The sequence below is a fragment of the Poecilia reticulata genome, linkage group LG2 (genome assembly GCF_000633615.1).
Source record: "Poecilia reticulata strain Guanapo linkage group LG2, Guppy_female_1.0+MT, whole genome shotgun sequence".
Taxonomy (NCBI): domain Eukaryota; kingdom Metazoa; phylum Chordata; class Actinopteri; order Cyprinodontiformes; family Poeciliidae; genus Poecilia; species Poecilia reticulata.
The window spans coordinates 29070635-29086127 of record NC_024332.1 but is presented as its reverse complement, the minus strand read 5'-3'; the positions used below and the strand labels follow the sequence as shown (position 1 = coordinate 29086127).

General features: G+C 38.3%; 1 protein-coding gene across 2 annotated transcripts in view; it reads right to left on the bottom strand.

Moving 5' to 3' along the window:
* gpm6bb (glycoprotein M6Bb) overlaps positions 1-15493 on the bottom strand; it is a 37142-nt gene that overhangs the window by 9037 nt on the left and 12612 nt on the right. The gene's annotated exons all lie outside the window — the stretch shown is intronic.

Genomic DNA, 15493 nt, shown 5'->3' with positions numbered 1-15493 from the left:
GAGCCATTTACCACAGTGCTCTCTGTCTGTAGGCACGAGCTAACAAGCAGCTCAAATCAAATCCACATGTGTCGGTCGGACTGGAAACAGGAGAGTCGAGGGAGAACTAGGTCATTTTACGTTTCAGCTGCGCTGCCAATTCCTGATGTTACAATTGAATATTGAGTAAATATTCAATTTACACAATGTAAATTCAATATTTAAAGCTGCAACAAGAAAATGTTTTACATTCGTAACTACTAAAATTATGAAAAAGAGCTAAAAAAAAAAAAAAGGCTACTGATAGTGTCCAGTCCACACACAAAGGGTTGCATTTCAGACAAACATTGTTTTTAATTGTTTTAGAAACTTGATGGTTTATTTTAGTTTTTATATCAGCAACATTGCTGTTTGCTTAGAGACAGCAGTTCAAAATATGAGGGATTCTAGGTTTAGGCTGATCACTTAAAACTGCAGCACGGCATGGCTTTGTGCAAAACTCAGACAGAAGCTCTTCTTCTTTAACTCGACTGAAAAGTGAAGGGGGGGGGGAAAGATAATGAAAACYAGAACATGTTTTCTGTAAATATTGGGCATTAAGGTCTCCAGCACTAAAACTACAGTAGCTTGAGAAATCTCAAACAACTTTGCGTAGTTTGACTGAAGCATTTATAGTATCAAGACTCTGTGCCAAAAGATCTGGGTACATTAAAACGCCTCAATAAGTAAGCTATCATTATGATTCCAGCAGATKAAAGTGACGTACAAAAACTCGGAGTATAGCTAAAAGTAAACAACATCTTTACTCCACATGAAGAAAATTGCAGGCTAGGTTGTTTCTACAAAATTTCATTGCAACAAACCACCATATTTTCTGAGCAACGCGTTTTCTTTGTGTCTCTTTCACAAAGTCGCCGTCCTGAGTATTCGGCGCCGTTTCTATTTTTTTTGTRTGATGAGGAAAATTAAAACAGATAAATTGCTGCTGGGCCAACACTTTCGGAGTCAGAGGCCTTATTGGGGCAGTTTGCGGCGCACAGAGATAAAAACATTTCTCTCCAATGGTGCGTGCAAAGGAGTTGCCACGGCAACATGCTAACCACAACTTTATGAGTGTGCCCACACTGGGGCTGCGAGCTCGAACAGTCGGCTATGTTCCTCAGACAAATATGTCAGGCAGGGACAATGGATGGTGGAACATCCAGTGCCATGGGATATTGAGCCCAGCTCTAAAGTAAATAACRGTTTAAAGAAAAAAGCTGCTCCTGCTTTAGATGGAACCATCAAATCCAGTAGCAGATATTAGCTTAAGGTCAACTCAGTTTGGACCTTYCAACACTGCAAATAGCTGCTTGCATACCCGTAAAAGTGCTTTTTGTGCACTGTTTACCATCCCGAGGTCCACAAATGTTATATGTGCTGAATGTGGTCGGGGTTTAAATTTATAGCTAAACTAAAAGGCAGAAGACACGAATACGAGTGGTTTTATTTGCAGCTGCTCTAGTTCTTTTGGCGAATCTGAGATATCATGTGTGAAAATAACCATGACTGCCTRCTTTGATGTGTTTTTGTGGCTATAATTATAATTTAAGACTGGAAAAGGCAATCCAGATTTTTGAYTTAAAACTGCATGAATTAACAAAACTTAAATATAAAAACAAGTAAAAATGCATTCATTTAATCCTCTTACTGAAATGAAAAGTTAATGGTGTTAGATTATAAAATCTTAAAAGACTATTTAGTGAATGGATCAGTGATAAAGCACAGGGTTTATACGTACTATTTGTATGCAAGAGGTGCTAAAACATGAGTGTCTCTATAGACTAAAAACAAGCAAAGGAAATCACCAGACAGGTGAGGGATTAAGGTGTAGAGAAGTTTAAACCAGGAGAAGGTTAAACATTAAGGTCTCAGCTATGAACATCTCACATTTTCAGTTCATCATATGAACAGAAAATGGCACAATGACAAAAACCTACCAAGACACGGSTGCACACAAACAATGAGAGGCAGCCAAGACATCCTTTTTTGGGAAGAACTGCTGAAAACTAAYGCTGAGGCGAGGGAAGCTGTTGACAGCTATTAGTATTGCACTCCACTGGCCATGCAAAATCATATTTGTGTTGGAAAACTAACTCTGCATATTAAGTTAAACAGGATAGTTGATGTGAATTTGATGGGCGAATATTATTCTTTTTTTTCTTCCATTTTTAAACTATGCATAATTTCTTTCCCATTTCAAATTATGCAGTACTTTGTACTAATCTGTCAAATAAAATCCCCAAAAAATACATCCAAGATTGTAATGTGGCAAGTAGATCAAAAGCTGTAGTTTTTGTAAGGCACTGTGCTGTAGTTTAGTAGAAAAAAGCAGAGCTTTAGCAGCTAAAACTAAACAAGAAGTTCTCAATAGCAGGATTAGTGATGGACTGTTTGTGCTAATCCTCACAAGAAATAATAAAAAATAAATAAATAAATCATTTTGTTGTTCCATTTTCCAATTTCAGGGATGCACAACTAAACACGAAAACATGAAATGACGAGGTGAAACTGCTGGCTTCTTCTGATTGGATAGCCAAAAATGAAAATCACGTTGGTCTCTCTGATGACTTTCACATGCTTCCCAGTCACCAACACTCCTGGTCAGACCGACGGTTCCTTCAAGTGGCTGACTTTTTTGTCTTTGTCACAGAACGCAGCAAAACAAGAAAAAGGAAGAATTCAAAGCCACCATAACAGAAAGAAACGCAGGCAAGTTTGCTGCTGTTTGCCCTGACAAAGTCTGGCCCTAAAGCAGAGGCTTGATTTGCCACATCAAGATCACGAGGAGACCAGGGGAAAAAAAAAAAAAAAAAAAGATTTTTGGGGGAGAAAAAAATATGTGTGAAAGTGTGTGACATTGTGTGAGAACTCCGGAGGAAAAAAAAAAAAGAAATAGAAAGAGTCCAAGAAGTCCTGATACAAAGGGCCAGTGTGTGCAGCCACAGACTGTCCATCACATTGGACTCTCAGGGGCCATTCAGAATAGCAGTAAGCCACGACTTTGCACTTCCGGCACGCAGGCTTGAAGCCCAAGACAAACCCTGCACTGAGCTTCATCCTGTGTACTACCCCCCTTCAGAACAGTGCAAAGCCATAACAGTCCCTTAATACGCGAGGAGGATCCTGTTTGCAAAATCTGTCAGTGCAGAGATGAGGCTGTTATGACATTCAGGCAAGCTCAAATACCAGAGGTTTACTTACACTTAATAAAAAGACACACACGGCTTTCTTTTCTCAATGTCTGAAGTTAAATCTAACAAACGTCTCTTGTTTTGGATCGGTTGCAGTTACCTCAATTTTTTCCATTTGATAAATACCGTAAAACTTACCAAGAACATTTTTGAGAGATTTTTTTTTTTTTTTGTGTTACTTTCATTGAACTCAGAAGTTTACGTACCTTTGCACATCATCAGTAATCACTCCAATTAACTCAAATGTGTCAGTTGACCTATCAGAGGTTTCCAAACCCATGACATCATCATTTGGTCTTTTTGTCATCACTTGAGGAGAGAYTAATCATTCTGTAGCTAAACTTAAGATTTTGAAAACATTGATGAACAAATATCTGACATATTCTGCCTCTCATTGTTGTGGTGTTCACCAGATATAACGCTTGGCAATTATAACTCATCTAATACAAGGGAAGCTTACTTTGACTCCAGATAGTGARAGAAAATGTGGATTTATTTATGTGCTGTATGCAAACCTCTGGTTTCAGTTTAAGTTATTGTCATTGCTATCAGTTTAGCTTTTCACCTATTTCTTTTATTTTAATTGGCATGCAATGGTGTAGTATGAATAAAAATGGCCCTAGACTCACATTCAGGTCGCCATGGGATTCAATCATAAAACAAACTAATCAGAGCAATCTGAAATCCAAAACATACTTTCAATAGAAATGYAAATTCTATCAATTCAATTAGAAATTTTTTCCATAAAAAAATGTCCTGGTGTATAGATGAACGGTACATTCCTCTTTAAACGTTGCTATGGTAACACTTTATAAAATTACAGTTAAGATATAAAACAATTAATGTTTTCAAGAAAAACAAAACAACAACAAAAAAATATAGAATTTAATGCAGAGAAACATAAAAAATTATACTTCCAAAAGCAGAATTATACACAACAAAAGGGTTATTCTTGAAACTCAACCTGTCTTTTCCAGACACAGACATCTCCACCTAGTAGTTGGGCAAATACATTTATTTTCCCTCCCATTCATTTAGATTCATATACCCCAAGGTTATGATCTTGTAGGAGTGAGCCAAACAGAGACCTCCCCAACATGTGCTCTTCAAAAGTGAAAACTTTTTAATACGTTATAATGGTACTCTTCTCYTCAGGCTACCATCACAAGGTTATTATGCACATGCCTTTAATTAACTATGAGAAGGTTAAAGAAAATTGCTTGAAACTATGTATGAATAATTTGTATGAAATGTGGTGGATTACTCCCTTCTTGCACCTCCCCCCCCCAAAAAAAAATKTAGCTCAAAACAACCAAAACTGCTCATGTACAAAATGGCGGAAGGACCATTTCGCCATTCCAACATATTAAAAAGAAAGTCAACAAAACTGAAAATGCAGGAGAACATCTTAAAAAAGATAACTACTGTGTAATATACAAAATAATATTTATTGCTGCATTTTGTGACATTTTGTGCTTCAAAGTAAACATTTGTTCTTCTGCCTCTAATCAGGTACATCYGACCATGAGTCACTGCGAACGGCTCGTGCTCAGACTCATCGCTAACCCCTGCAGCTGGTCTTCATCCCTCAGCCACAGCCATCGCATAAGCACAAGCACACAACCTGTTGACAGAATCGCAGAGTTGCTCAACTTTATGTCGGTTTGAAAGTRGAATAACATGCACATCCATCCGTAGCTGGTTTGAGAAACACCAAAAAGCCACGCTACAGATTCAAACAAGCTATCAATCTTTCATCTAAGGGAGACACAAACACAAAGACACCTTCTAAAACAAAGACTTTCAGCAATCATAAAAACAAGCTCCACGTCACTRTATGGACAAATAAGTATGGAACGGAGTCCGCACGCACAAACAAACACACCACGACGCGCAGCTGAGAAAKAACTCACTGGAACTCCGAGTCTGGAGGAATAAATTGCCTTCCAGCTCCATTAAAAACACCATCCAAATCCAATCTGAAACCCAGGATCATTGCTAACAGATGTCTCCGTTTACAGCTGGGTATTGTTGTTTGTTGCCCCACCGGGGCAAACTGCCAGAACATCATCTCATTTTCCATTTTCTACTGAGAGGAGAGATGTTAAAATGCCTTAATTGCAACTCTAAAGGGTGTTAAAGAGATCCTTTTCTTAGCCAGCAAGTTTCTGAAAAGTGAAACTTTATGTCTCATTTCTAACAAAATGTGCGATAAAAACGATTCATGGTCGTACTCCCTGTGTGTGACACACTTGCTTTCCTGCGCAAAATTGGATTTCAGACCTGGGGCTACTCACTGCACGCTGTACTAATTAAACTCACTTCAAACATACAACAAACAAATTAGTGACTTGGCATAAATAATAATAAACCCTGCAGATGATACAGTCTACTCAGATTTAGTATAAAAATTAATGAAAAATGCTACGTTGCCAGAAGATTTTCTATTATTACTAGTGGATATATAAAAAAATGTGTTGTTGTGAAACTGAAAATAAATCTTATATGAATTAAACAATGATTTACTTTACACAGTTATTTATATATAATTTTTTATTAAATTACTGCAGAAGTATCTCAGCTTGATACGGTTTTTAAATTTGGGGAGTGTATGACTAATTGATGTCCAGGCAGCAGATTTCTCCACCTGAGCTGTGGATCACTGTTGCTCCTCCAGAGTCCTCTGGTTCTTTGAAGAATTCTCTAATTGACCATGCCTATTCAGACCAGATGGATGGCCATGTCTTCTGTTGCACCATTTGTTTTTTTCATTTTCAGATGGTGGACAGAGCAAAGCTCTGAGATGTCTATAGTTTGGCATGATGTTTTATAACCTAACCCTGTTTTGAACATCTCCACAACTTTATCCTTGACCTGTCTGCTGTGCTGTTTAGTCTTCTTGATGCTGTTTGTTCTCAACTGTTCTCAAACAAACCTCCCAAGTCTTCACAGCTGTATTTATAGGGAGGATTGTTACGCACAGATGGACTCTATATGCTATTCACGGGACTCTTTTTAGTGGCATCAGCATAAAGAACGGTGAACACAAATGCATGCAACACTTTTCAGTTATTYGTTTGTAAATAGTTTGAAAAAACATGCATCATTTTCATTCCATCGCATGATCAGGCACTACTTTCTGCAGGGCTGCCATATGAAATCCCATTAAAATGCATTGCAAGTTTGTGACTGTAAAGTAAAATAAAAGCAAGGCCAAAGRATGGGAGTACTCTTTCAAATTAGTGTGTAAATTTGCGTACTGTTGATGACTGACTCAGTCATCTCCACATTCACCCCATTTGTCTTCAGTCTTCTTTGAAGGAATTACCCTGACACACCCTGAGCATTTATGGATCTACATTAGAGGATGGTTAATTATCATTAAGTGACATTTTCATAATGATGTCCAGTGACAAGCCATAAAATGACCTGGTTCTAAATCCTTTTACTGAGATAAAGAAAAAAATTAAACACTGCACCGCTACACAATAACACTGTTGTACAAATGGTAAAGGAACCAAAGTGTCATGTGCAATATCTACATTTTGACATTTAAGATCCTTGGATCAGAATATTGTGGTCAATTTTTGTTAAATTCTGACCACCTGGTACCAATTCTGACCAATTTAATAAGTAAATTATGAGAATATGTTGCATAAGAACAGCATTCCCAAAATTTTCTTCTCACATTTCTGCCATGAGCAGCTATTATTTCTTTACACTCATGTGTAAACAGTCACTCTGAAACTGTTTTACAACTATTTGAAAAGCAAGAATGATTATGGAGTTTACCATCTTGTTTCTAGGATTACTTTGGTTAGTGTAACTGAAGCAGGGGTCTCCAGCGGTCTAAGGAGAACATTAGGTTCCCCAAAAACCCACCTTGTTCCAAAACAGACTGAGGTTGAAAGCTCAAAAAGATTAAAAAAAAAAAGTTATTCTGCAACACTCTATTCAGCCTTCTTGTTATCTGCTTGAACTCTCACTCTCTCTCTCTCTCTCTCACTCTTTTGCAGCCTGAACAAACTGAAGAACATGTTGTGTTGTGTCTTTTCAAATAACGTCTTACATCTTGGTGCCTCCGCTCCCTTAATGTAAATTCCTCAATGATGATGAAAATATCTGAGTATTGATCACTTTGTAGTATTAAAAAGAGTTCCTGTTAGCACTAACTGAAGGCATGAGCAAGAATTATGTTTTATGATAAGAAAAAGATCAGGTACCTGTTCACCACCTACAAAGCATAACAATCTGGTTTTGATTAATAGCCAATTTATTGATGCATTTCTAAAAAGGAACAACTTTCTATCAAGATACTAAGCAAGTTTGTTGGTATAAACCTGACTTGGTTTGCACTAAAAAGTTGAAGCTAAACTACAAAGCCTACCTGCTACCACACTAATCTGTTTCTATCAGGATCAGAAGAGTGGAGCTTATATCATAAATCAAATTGCAGATATATACGGTGAGAGGAACCATTCAGGAAATCTACTACAGCTGTGCGTGAAAACGTCCTTGTATGTCAGAGAAGAAAGAATAAAGTAATTCACTGTTTGACCAGTGAAAAACCAGGGATACAACCCGGCTCTGCTTATCCAGGGTTGATCCCTTAATTTTTAGACATCCAAAACTTTATTACACCCTTCCTCCATCTGGCGACTCCTAAATCATGAAGGGGAGCAACAAATCTACTTTTCCTGAACAAGGAAGCAGAGTATCCTCTGCTCTGATGGACACAACAGAGGAAACAGCATGTGAAAATGAGAGAAACAGATAACCCTACAGAGGAATGCAAAAGAAAAACTCAGGAAGAATGGAAAGACAAATGAAGAAAGGAGAGAATAAGAGCCAAAGACGTAACAAGAAATACTTGTTATAAAAACTGACAGAGAAGATGGACGATGACAGAAGAAAGGAGAGTGAGGTAGAAAGGGAAGAAGATCTTGGCTGTGTTTGTTTGGCAACAACAGGCTRAGGAGCCCCAGGGGTATGGTAATGAGAGTGAGGCCTTTCAGCAGAGCGGAGACCACTGGAGTAGAGCTGGAGTGGGCTCTTCTCACGGATACTAGACCTCAGAGATAAAGGGGGTCAGTGGGGGATGGGAGCCTCAGGGGTCAGGGGAAGTGAACTTAGCGGGGATCCCACAACAGCAACTGGTGTGCTAATCTTTAAGCACTTCTACCACAAACCCTGTAAATACTCGCTGAGCTAACATCTTCCTCATCAGGTGGGTACTGTAAATCTGTTGAAGAAAAAAAAAAACTATCCTTCTTCTTGAGATCATGTTTTCCACATAAATGCTTGCAGTTCAAACAAAGAATCAAATGAGTTAAATTGTAAAACACAACACATAGAAGCACACAGAGGATGCCTGCTGATACATTACAGTGTAATATAACAAGATTAAAAGCAATCCAGTGTACAAACCTTTGGGTTTTACATACAAAAAACAGCTTACTATAGAAAAAATAATGCTTACAATATGTTTTTACTTAGTAAATTGAGTAAACAGCACTTTAAAAGTGTTTTTGGCTTTAGGGCTCTAAAAGTAAATCCTTCTAATTCCCAAAGCATTTTTACTGTTTAAGCAAAGTTTACTGCAACAGTATTTGTTGGTTCTACATCCACTTAGTTGTCATTGTTTTATTACGTGACTGGTAAATTGGCAATTTACTAGGATTTTCTCCGCAAGGTAAAGTTACAGGTTGTCCAGTCATTTCAGGCGGTTTACTTATTTATGGTATCCTTGGAGTATGACAAAAATTTTTAATTTTTATAAAAAGCTGCAATACCAGTGCTGTGCCAAAAAGGGTGAGAACGTCAACACCATCAAAATTCAAAAGAATGTCGTATGTGTGGCAAAAGCAGTGCAAGACTCTGCTAAAACATCTGATTGTGTTTTTTCTGACTCCGTTTGTGAAGTTTAAATGAGAGACAATATGAACAGGTTGGGACAGATAAGGAAAAAGTTCTCATCKGTTCYGTCTCGGGTAGTTTGCATTTTTAAGTGTTTTAAAAAGTTAATAAACGTAGCCGTTTCGTCGGAAACCCTCAWTTTTCAGTGGATGAGTGCGTTTTGAAAAATATACGTGTTAGTTTTAACAGTGACCAAGACACAAAAATTATATAAACAAATRGGAGAATCTCTTTATGCTTTTACAAGCAAACACAATAGAAAAAACAAAATAAAAGGGGCTAGATGCATCTAAATTGTYACTCAGCTTTCTGTCATTAGTGATGCAGATAAAATKTATGCCACAAATAGTTAGAACGTGATATGCTCAAACCTTCATCATGATTTTTGATCAAATGTTAAAACAATTTTCATTGCTTGCTGCTCATGTTGGRCAGTTTCTTGTTATTGAGCTCAAAATGACCAGTCCCTTTAACTTATTGTCATTGTTGAGACAGTTTGATCTGCTTTCAAAAGTGTCAAAGTAAATGAAGGTGGGAATACTTCGGACCGCCCAAATGAGAGTTTTTTTTAATTTTTTTAAATGCAGAGTCTTATGAAACATTTATTCTATTTTTGCAAACACAAAGTAGCAGGATTTTCAATACTTTTTGCCATTAAGAATACCGATTGAGATAAGGATGCAACATATGGAAATCTAGAGCAGAATGGTCTATAATGATTACTTATTGTTGTTTAAGACATAKTTTGTTATTTTTCCTGAAAAATCATAACGGTAAGAGCCCTGTCTTGTCTCATTAAACCCACATTCTTTACTAATAATTTCATGAATCGGCTGTGTCATTACACCTCTCAATGCCATTAAAATAAGTTATTCTTATTAAGAAATTAATATATTCTAATTATGCAAAGCAATACACAATTAATAATGAACTGGGATTGGGCTCATCTTCACCAAAACCAAAGACTGTGACTGTGAGAGTTTCACATGAGTGCAGGCGACGGAGCCTGAAAGCTGCAAGCTCGAGACTCTGCCTTGAGACGTGGCCACTCTCCTACCGGAGGACACGATCTGCATGACGATGAAGCTCACACGAATAAAACGGGCCTCATTGTGGGTCAACCTTTCACTCTGTGAGACTCGGAGCTCTGAATGCTCCTCAGTGCTCAGCCACCCGTGAAGACATGCACCCCGGCTGGCTCACACTAAACACGAATTTCTCAGGGATCTGGGTCCACGCCCAGGCCCGATCCCCACTTCCACCAACTAATAGAAAGTAAAAGCACCAGAGGAATGAGAGCAGATTAGGTCAAATGGGTGTGTGGGTGTGGGTGTGTGTGTGTGTGTGTGTGTGTGTGTGTGTGTGTGTGTGTGTGGAGTGGTCCATATGAGGAATGACTCACTGGTGTCCGCTGAAAGGGGAAAAAGTAAGCCAAAAGCAGTTAGAAAAAGGTCCATCTAAGTAGTCCAGAAACATGTTTGTCGCGCTCATGGAGAAAACATCCACTGTCTTGGGGATTGAGATTCTTATAAACATTACTTTGGCAATTTKCTGCAGTGAGTGAAGATCATTCCAGAGAACCCATCACTGACCCAGATTTAAGTACAGTCCTTCTCCGTAGGTCAGCCCGCGTCCGGTGTTTATCCTGACATGTTTGGCATGAATTCAAGCTATTGATTGGTTTACAGCAACTCCCCACAGAAAACCCATTATACAGATCTATTCATTTGTTTGCTGACCCATTTTCTGCTGTAGGTTCTCTGTGGAACAATGGGGTTACAAACTCTGGAAAGTTAAAAGTACAGCTACTAAAAAGCAAATGACCACAGGAATAAGCTCCGTGTCGCACTGGGTTTTCGTTTACCTTGCCATCTTAAATCATCATAGTAGGACATGGAGAGCAAAGAGGAAAAAAAAMCCGTAGCGGCCTGACTCATAATGAGCCTCGTCCTTCCTATTGTTCCATCAAAAAGCAATGAACGAGAGGTAAAAAGTTTATTTCTTTCCTGGTCCATTGTGTAAAGAGCAGAAAAAAAGCTAATCACAGGAAATCAGCTCAGTCTTTGACCAGAGTAAAGGTTAGAGGTAGAAGTGGAAGTCCTTTAAAGACCCTATTTTAAGATGTCTTTGATGTTTCTCTCCACTTTCGGATGCTTATAATCCAATTTCTGTTCATACTTCGATTAAAACTAGTTTATTTTCGAAATCAGTAATGATTGTTGTCATGGTTCTGAAGTATAATGTTGAAAACAACATGAAAAAATCAGAAACTTCAAAGTGGAACAAAAACATTTGATATTTATATAAAATACAAATAGATGCGMTTTAAGCTTACATGAAGACATTCTTTTCAGATGTTATTAAWGTTTATATATTTTTTGTGGCCTTTCYAAGCCTTGGATTTTGCCTCTACACCAAACCTCAGAAACATTATGCTGAAGCCAATCTGTGCATTTCTTTGTGGCATCATATATTATCCTATAATTCAAAGCATTTTATCTCAGACAAGTATTTTTTCTTGAAAAGAAAAAAAAAAACTATACATCTAATTTATGTAGTACAGTAGCAAAAATCAAATATATAAACTATTGAGTTTCGACCAGAGGCAGAAACAGTCTTCATATCTTGGCACCCGGCCATTTCTCCAATTCCAGGTTTATTTTGTTCTCCTCAGTACTTCACCAAACAATGCCCAAAATATTTGACTCAGTACTTTTTAATTGCATGTTTCTACAATCATGTTAGGTCTGGATATGGAATAACATTCACATGGAGAAGCCTGGCACCCATTTTATTCCTCCTCTTAAAAAATTACTTCAAGGCCTTGACAACCTTGACTTTCTGGCATCTCTGCAGCCACTGTGGTTTTTGGCCAACATGTTGCAGGCAGAATAAGACACACACACACATGCTTCCTATCACCCCCTCTAACTCACTTGAGATTTTGGACGCTGCCACAGTGGCTTGGACAGGCAGAAAGCCATATCACATTAATACATAAACCTACAGCTTTAAAAATGTACAATTAAAATCTAATCTGAATCCAAAGTTAGAAACTTGCCTTAAGTCAAGACAAAGAAATATGAATTGTTTGCTGCTTCCCTCATTCCGTTTCCCTACATGAGGAACAAACCACCACTTCAGAAACAATAAATAGTCCTTATATAATTGTTTGTTTCTCTTTCAGTCTGCTCTAAACATTTTAATGATGTCTCTTGTCTGTAAGAGCATTTGCTGTGATTGTAGTCCACCACAGTGAGATTATAGAGCAACTCAATCAGTAACAGACATTGAAAGARAACACGTCTGCTTCAGAAAAACAAAGCCACTGCTCTTTTCTTCTCAAGTAACCCAGTGTCAATTTCTGTTATAAGAAATAATGTTATAATTCTGCAAWAMGTTTTTMAAGTTCTGGCAGAAAAAAATGAGAGATATGTGTGCCAGAGCACGCTATATGTCAAGCAAATCAGTGGTGTAAATGGATAAGTTCACCCTTTTCATAACATTGCAGTTCGGTCCTTTGGGTTGATCTGCCATAGGACATTTGATACRAAATRTCCTATGCTACTGCATAGGAYATTTTGTATAAATCATGCTTCAATTCACAGCTATTTGACGGGTGTTTCTTTATTTTCTACRTTGTACTTTTAGTGCAAGGCAAGAACATTTATGCAACAGTGGGGTCACTTAGGATTATTTTGGTTTGATCCAGGGGTTACAGTCACTCATGGTTTAGAAGAGCTAACTGACCAAAACAAGGGTAAAGGCCCAAAACAAAGTTACCAGGCAATAGTATATAACTGAATTGAATTAGATGTGAAATTTAGATTTTTTTATGAGCATTTATTTCTTTATTTTTATATAGTTTATTACAACTGTTAATTACAAGGACAAATAACTGAGACACAATGGTTTAAGTGCATGAGCAAAGCATGGCTCGGTTACAAGTATAAAAGGGAAGTAGGAAGTCCAAAACAMRGKWMSRAMCSGKWAAMCMAMCCYKRRRMYTWAAAAAAAAAGAAAATTAAAACTAAAAAGGCCTGTGGCTTTAAATTCACATGCCTGTTTGGATCGAGTCACTTTACATGTCCTGTTATTTTAGATGCTGCAAGTTTGGGTTTAGGTACTAAGATCTGGTAAACTGAAGTTAGAGTCCCTGGACAGYAAATAACATGATGAAAGAAAACTTTCATTTCCAGCCTGGTTGCACTGTGCATGTGAACACAGAGTAGCACAATAGAGACATAATGAAGTCCAAAGCTCTTGAGACAGCAAGGGCTCTGGACTCTCACCCTCCCACTCCTCCCACCCCCCAGCTGCTGGGAATCTCTTCTCTCTGCTACACTCCTGTCTGTCCCATTGTCCCCCACCTCACGCCGCCAACCTCTCACCCTTGACCTTAAAACTCAACCCTTTTCAAAACCCTTGGGTCTTTTACCCAACCTTTATTAGGTTGAGACCCCTCTCCTTTGTTCCAGCTCGACTTCTCCATCGAGGGTTTGTTGACAGCTCTATGACAACAAAGCGGCTAATACGCAGATCACTTTAATGCCATTGTTACGTAAGGCTCCCCTGGAGTCTCAAAGATGAGACCACATCCTGGAAGTACGCAGGAGTAACCCGAACCTGACACCTCAACCCCAGCAGTGGAGTGTCTGTCTCTTTAAATAATGATACATTTCTTAATTAKTGGCAAATACATAGAAACGTTGGAAGAATAAGAACTTCCTAGACCAACTCCTGGTTTACAACTTGGTCTAAGAGTTGGCCAGTTCATTCCTTTATAGGTCTGATGGACACATTTTTCCATGAGACACTGCAATATTAAAACACAGCGTTATGTGTTATGAATCTGTCAACATGGAACAACATGGGTAAAGTAAGCAGTTAACATAAGGCCGATRAATGAAAGCGAGTTCTTTACAGTGACACTCAGTGAATATATACATACAGTATATGCTTGGAGACTTATTTTGAAGTAAGAAAAAAAGCTGTTCTTGAATTGACCTACTTTACTGATGGGTACAATCCAATCCCAGAYGCCTTCATCGCTATTAAACAGCTTTTCTGACAGCATTTTAGTACTTCAGTTCAAGAAGATTCTTGAACATAGTTAGAGAGAAACATGACATCACTAGCCACTTAACTGGGTGCAACCTTTGAGTACTGGCTTGGACTCCCTTCTGTTTTCAGAATTGGCATAATTTTTTATGGCATAGATTCAAGAAGGTGTCAAGAAATATTCAAAAAACAGGAATAACAAGAAATATCCTAAARTTTTAAGTTGGGCGTTTTTGGAGTGCTGGATATTTTTGTTGCTCTTYAGGACTGGGCACCCATTTATCATCCCCCTTTTTTACACTGGAGTTGTGCACACTTTCCTCCTCCTCAACATTCCTCAGTTTTGTCCATATTGATATCATGGCAAAATTATGGCTACAAATGTGCTTTTGATTTTTAAGCTGYACATCTATAAATCAAAACTCTGGTGATGTTCCATCACTTCCTAAAATGGCCTTGATTKGATTAAGATCAGGAGATTTTGGAAGCCGATGGAGTGAAATGAGCTCATCGTTATATTCAAGAAACCARTTTGAGAAATGGTGCTTTATGCTTCTCTAAGAAGCCATGAGAAGATGAGTGCACCATGGACATAATGGGATGACCAACAACAATCCTCAGGTGGACTGTGGAGTGGATGCACACTTGGTACAGAGTGTTCCAAATAAATATGCCCAATATGATTACATCACCACAATGAGCCTGAAGTAATGATGCAAGACAGACAAAWGCTTTYATGTTCACATCCAAAGCCTGAAACTGAGACTCTCCGAACTAAGCAACATCTTTCCAATCTGTTCAAGAGTTTTGGTAGCTCTACACAAATTGTGACCYGTTTCGTGTCATTAGTGAATAGGATTGTCACCAAGATCTCCTTCTGCTGTAATCAATTTGTTCCCAGGTTCAAMAGGCTGTGTGCATTTCTAGGTGGTACTGTGCATGTTTCGGGTGTAACGAGATGTTTGAGCGGCTGTTGCCTGTCTGTCATCACAAACTAGTCTGTTCATTCTCCCCTGACCTTTGACATCAAAAAGGCATTTTCATCCACACAGCTGCTCCTCTTTTTTTTTTTCTTTTTCCCAGGCGGTTCTCTGAAAACTTGAGAAACGGCTGTGAGTGAGAATCCCAGTAGATTAGCAGTTTCTGAAATACTCAGGCCAGCCCGTCTGACACCCCAAACACATTTCTTCCCCATCTTCATCATGTCTGTGTAAATGCAATGTTACTGGCATGTCATTGGCTGGTTTGTTATTTGTGTTATTGTGTTGTCAGTGATTGACTGAAAGATTCTGTACCGACGGCAA